The sequence below is a fragment of the Babylonia areolata genome, chromosome 20 (assembly GCF_041734735.1).
Source record: "Babylonia areolata isolate BAREFJ2019XMU chromosome 20, ASM4173473v1, whole genome shotgun sequence".
Taxonomy (NCBI): domain Eukaryota; kingdom Metazoa; phylum Mollusca; class Gastropoda; order Neogastropoda; family Buccinidae; genus Babylonia; species Babylonia areolata.
In genome coordinates this window covers 21,532,813-21,538,812 of record NC_134895.1, presented here as the reverse complement: position 1 = coordinate 21,538,812, position 6,000 = coordinate 21,532,813, and the positions used below count along the sequence as shown (strand labels likewise).

Genomic DNA, 6,000 nt, shown 5'->3' with positions numbered 1-6,000 from the left:
GTGTCGCTGCCTATGCTCAACTAGGCCGATGTGCCTCATTCCGTTTGGACAACGGCCTCCCCCTCTTTCTCCATATTCTAACTAGTTGTTCCGCCTCTTTTCTTATGGGCTGACTTGTGCCCTACAGCCACATCCCCCCCCCCCCCCCGCCCCTCCCCCACCCCATTTATCCACAGAATCCCTGTCTATAGATCCCCATTTTTTTGTGGAATGACACGTTCCCTATCGACATACATTTATCCACAGAACCCTTGTGGCTTTCGGTCCGTTAATTTCTTGTGGACTGACTTGTCCTCCAACAACCACAGATCCCCCGTTTATCCATAGAACCCATGTGTCTACAGATCCCCAACTTTCTTGTGGATTGGCTTGTCCCCTATAGCTACAGATTTCCCCATTTATCCATGGAACCCCTGCGTCGACGGATCCCAAAATTTTTTGTGGACTGACACGTCCCGTATAGCCACAGATCCCCCGTTTATCCATAGAAACCCTGTGTCTAAAAATTCCCAAATTTCTTGCGGACTGACTTGTACCCTATAGCCACAGATCCCCCCTTTAGCTTCAGAGTCCTGATGTCTATAAATCCCCATCTTCCGTGTGGACGTACACGTCCCCTGTAGCAGAGATGGGTTCAACGACTTCATGGCAAGCGCCATTCAGGTCAAACTGTTCAGGGCGTTTTCTTGGTTCGGCGAAGGTTCCGTTGTTCGCAGGGGTGAGTCCAGAATCCCCTATAACTATAATCACAGATCCCCTATTATCCACAGAGGCCCTGTGTCTGGAGATCCCCAATTTCCGTGCTGACTGACACATCCCCTATTGCCACAGATCCCCGTTCTATCCACACAACCCATGCGTCATGTGTAAAGTTAAGCGACCTCCTACTGGCTAGCGGCCATAAGGTAAACTTGTCATGGGCCTGAGTCATGGTTCGATAATGGGAAGTGGAGGGGAAGGAGGGGGTGAGAAGGGGGGAAAGAGGGGGTGGCAGTCCTGGATCCCCTATCGCCACAAATCTCCTATTATCCATAGAGTGTCTGTGTCCATAGACCCCCATATTCCGTGTTAACTGGCGCATCCCCTACAGCAACAGAGCCCCGTTTATCCACATATCCCGTGTGTCTACAGATCCCCAAATTCCACGTCCCCACAGTCGACTTGACTTTAGCAACCTACTGGCTAGCGCCTTCAAGGCCAAGTTGTTCAGGGTTTGGGTCTTAGTTTGGTAAATGATTCGTTGATCGAATCAGCGAGTCCTGCATCCCCTATACTGGCTATAGCCACATATCCCTTTTATCCACAAAGCCCATGTGCCTATAGATCGGTCATGTGGACCGACACATCCCCGGAAGTAGTATGTAGAATTCACAGACAAACATAACCATTAAGGACAAGTCGTTCAAAGCCTGGGTCTTTGTTCGGAGAAGCTAAAGGTTGCGTTGTACGACGGGACCTGGATCCCCCTACAGACACAGCGCCCTTTTTATCCACAAAGCTTGTGTGTCCACAGATCCCCAAGTTTCGTGCGGATTGACACGTCCTACATAATACAGAGGTGAGTTTAAAGAACCTATTGGCTACCTTTATTGGCTACCGCCCTTAAGGTAAGGTTGTTCAGACCTTGGGTCTTTCTATTTACCAAAGTCCCCGAAAAAGGACCCATGGTTAAAAACATTTCTTATCGAGGGAGTCTTATTTCACAATCCACAGCCTTTTTTTTTTTTTTTTTTTTTTAACAGGACATTCTCCATGTGTCAGTTTATAGACTCTTCTCAGCAGTCATCATTTGTTTCACTGCTGCACCATGTAGAAAAGATGTGAACAAACCTTCATAATGATTACAACACCTTCGCTTGTCATGACAGTATGGAACAAAAATTGCGGGAGAAAAGGTTTCCATGTTGTGTACTGTATGAAATATTAAACATACTGTTTTAAGAATGAAATATGTGATCCAATGTTAAAGAATTCCATTCTTCAGAAGCACACCTACCAGTATATGCTTTCATGCTTGCAGCAGGTGAAATGTAACTAATGTAAAAGTGCTATTTCCCCCTGTCACAGTTTCTAAATATTCCTTCTCTCTCTCTCTCTCTCTCTCTCTCTCTCTCTCTCTCTCTCTCTCTCTCTCACACACACACACACACACACAATCTCTCTCTCTCTCTCTCTCGGATCAGCTCCGTTGGCCGGACGTCGGGACGGCGCGGACCCTCCCTCCTATAAAATATATAATACGATAAGTGTTAACAGCATAGTGCCATAAAACTGGATGTGAAGCCTGAAATAGCCGCGGCCAGGCCTCAAGGGCTTCTCAAGAGGATGGACCGACTGGCACGTGCAAAAAGTCTCTCGCTCGCAAAAAGTAGCTACACCCCCCACACCCCAACCAACTGCCACCCCCTACACACGCCACCCTTTTCTCTCCTTATCTCTCTTTTTCTTCTTCTTCTTCTTTTTTTTTTTTTATTTTTTTTTTTTATAATGCTGGGGGGTGCGTTCTTTTTTCTCTCCAATATTTACTCATTTTTTTGTTGAAACTGAAACTGCACGCACAGGGGAAGAAATTGTCCCAATCGGTAACAACAACGGCACCCCTGGAATCGTAAACGTCACAACCAACGTAGACAGACAAACCGACAAACGTCTGACACTGTTTCCCCCGTCATAAAGTTCACGCTCAAATCAAATCATCCAACTGAGAAACAGACAGACCCGATGGCGCACTAAAACACATAACTGTGTTCACATCTGTGTCTTTGGCGAAGTCGGGGGGAGGTTGAGGGGGGTGGGGGTGGGGGGCGGCTGGGGGAAGTGGGGGGAAGAGGCGAGAGAGGGAGGGGAAAGAGGCGAGGGAAGGGGGGCGGGGGGGGGGGGGGGGGGCGCACGCAGAACTGGAAGCGAAACTTGTGCTTCACTTCCGACAAACTATTCCATCTTCCATTTAGCAGCCCCACCCCTATCCTTCCTTCCTCTCCCTCTCACTCTCTGGCGATCCCCCCAAACCCCCAAACCCCACCCCACCCACCCCCTTCTTCTGAATCCCTCCTTCAAAGAAGCACTCCGACTCTCTTCATGTTCATGACCTGTGTCGACGCGGCCAGCCTACTGCTTAGAATTAATAAAGAAAAATTAATAGATAAAATAGATAAACAAAAAAAATCAGCAATAGCAATACAAGTGCTCAGGTCTAAATAGAAAAAAAAAAGGGAAAGAAAACGAAAGAAAAGAAAACAAATATCCATGACTGTAGACGCACTAGAACGGGGGGACAATGATGACGATGATGAAGATCACAAAGAAAAATCTTTTTTTCTAACATATAGAGAAAAAGAAGGAAAAAAAAAGGTTGGGGAAGGGTGATGGTGAGGGGGTGGTTGGGCAGGCGAAAAAGAAGGAAAAAAAAACACCACCACCACCGCCAGAGAGAGAGAGAGAGAGAGAGAGAGCAGCCAGACAGAGAAGGCCAAACTCTGTTTTCAGACCCAATCGCGAACAAAAATACACGGGTTGAGTCCGGGGGTCCTGTGAAGTGATGATATTTGCAGAAATATCAAAAAGCCACGGGCAATTTTAGAGGAAGGGGGGATGTGGCCAGTTTATTGGATTTCTTTCAACGGGTAGTCATGGCAACTGACCTGAGGAGACTTGAAATAGGAAAAGGGGAGTGAGGAAAGAAAGAATGGTGGGGGTGTGGGGGTGTGTGTGGGGAGAGGGGGGGGGGGCGGGGGTTGGTTGAAGGGATGTGGGGTGGGAGATGGAATGAAAGTCTTCGACGAGACTGTAGTTAGCAAAGGGGGTGGTGGTGGTGGAGGAGGAAGTGGAGGTATGGGACTAAGAGGGAAGGGAAAAGCGGGTGTGAAAAAAGTGAGGAATAAGGATTGGGAAGGCGGTGGGATGGGTGGGGATTAGGGGGGTGGGAGGAGCGGGTGGTGGAGGGCGTGGGGAGGGGGGCGCCTCGGGGTCGGTGTGGGGAGGGGTGGGGAGCCCGAGAAATGGACCGGCAGATACGGAACTATGGTGGAATGGTAGAATCAAATAAAAGGATGCGCACGACAGACAGCAAAAGGAGGAGGAATGGGGTGTTCTGTGTGGGATGGGGGGGGGGGGGAGGGGAAGACGTGAGGTAGAGGAGAGGAGGGGAAGACGTGAGGTAGAGGAGAGAGAAGGGAGAAGAGGGTAAAAGAGGAGGGGGGGGGGAACTGTCCGTCAGCCCTATCACAATCCTCTGTAATCCTGTCTGTCTGTCTCTCTCTCTCTCTCTCTCTCTCTCTCTCTCTCTCTGCCGTCAACCGCCACACACGAACGCACTGATAAATAAATACAATGTTTCATCATGAATAAATAATAACTAAAGGTTGTTCTCTGCGATGGCGGTGGTGGGGAGCTGGTGATTACAGGACAATGAAATACCAGCAATGTTATTAAACACTTCAACATTGTTATAAAACATCATCATTATGTGTGCCATGTGTATGAGGGCTGAAAGTGTGAGACTGCACACTTTTTTTGTTTGTTCGTTTGTTAACACAGGATTGATGAAATTTTCATACAGATCTTGTCAAGAAGGGAAACAGTGCAATTACCCTGTGTGTCGTTTGTATGACGGCTGTATGTGAAAGAGTGTACATACCCATGTGAGCGTGTGTGTCTGCCTCTGTGTGTGTGTGTGTGTGTGTGTGTGTGTGTGTGTGTGTGTGTGTGTGTTGGCGTACTTGCGCGCGCGCGCGTATTCACAAACCAAATGCTGTACTGGTCTGCACCTTAATTAAAGCATCCTCTCCTCTCTCTCTCTCTCTCTCACACACACACACACACACACACAAACACACAATCTCTCGCTCCCCACCTTCCCTACCCCCAAGCAACAACAACAACAACAACAAAAAAAGGTGCCAGACAGAAAAGAAAAGCTTTCGAACACCTTGATAAGCGCGGGGATCACCCGACTATCAGACACAGACAGACAGACTGATAGATAGACACTCTGACAGACCGACAGATACGACACCACTCGACAGAAGACGACACCACACGATAGGCAGATGCAACCAACTAACCCACCAACCCAACTAAACTAAGCCAAGCCAAGGCAAGCCAAGGCAAAAGGACAAGCAACCAAGCCATCCACCACCACCGCACCTAGACCTTCTCCACCACCACCCCCCCCCTTACCCCCTCAACTTCCAGCCCCCACCCCTACCCAACCCCCTTACCCACCAGCAAGGGAGAAAACTCAATCACGACCCCCCCCCCCACATCCGCACCCCACCCCACTAATCAAATCCGGTTGTTGTGCGCTTGCACCCCGCCGTCTCCCCGCTGATGTACTTTGTCACTTACAGTACTGCAAGACGACCCGAGCCATCCCGCCACTCACCACATCCACCAGACCCACAACCGCCACCACCACAACCACTACACGTTTCTCACAACTCCTGCTGCTAGCTGCCTTACCGCTACTCCTACTACTCCTGCTCCCACCCCTCCACCTCCTACTACTTCTCCCCCTTCTCTATCCCTCCACACCTCCATTGCCTCCTCCAAAACCATCACCCCCCCCCCCTCCTCCCCCTTCAAAAAAATAAAAATATATATATATATATATATATATATATAGTTTCCCCACACACACGCGCGCGCGCGCGCGGGCGCGCGCACTCACCTCCCTTTCCTTCTCCCTCCTGCCCCTCTTGCTTTCTGTCACCCTCAGGGTGGAGACGCGAACACCTATCTTCACAGAGAATGAGAGAGAGAGTGAGATACAGAGAGAGAGAGAGGAGACAGAGACAGAGACATAGAGAGAGAGGGAGAGACAGAGACATACAGACAGACGCATAAAACAAACAGCCACAGACAGAGAACGACGGGGACTAGGAGACAAAACATGGATGAGGAAATAAAACAGAAAATCAAGGTGGGTCATGAGAATCTGAACACAGCCACATCCATTCACGAGCGTGTACGCGCGCGCACACAGGCACGCAACACACATGT

At 49.3% G+C, this 6,000-nt stretch overlaps 1 protein-coding gene across 5 annotated transcripts in view; it reads right to left on the bottom strand.

Annotated features, from left to right (window-relative positions):
- LOC143295306 (uncharacterized) overlaps positions 1–6,000 on the bottom strand; it is a 275,100-nt gene that overhangs the window by 224,628 nt on the left and 44,472 nt on the right. Inside the window, exon 1 of one of the 5 annotated variants that reach the window (XM_076606933.1) lies at positions 5,347–5,379. The exons of the other annotated variants lie outside the window; for them this stretch is intronic. The gene's annotated coding sequence lies outside the window, so the exon portion shown is untranslated. Of the gene's footprint in view, positions 1–5,346; positions 5,380–6,000 lie in introns of those variants that run through there. 5 annotated transcript variants of the gene reach the window in all.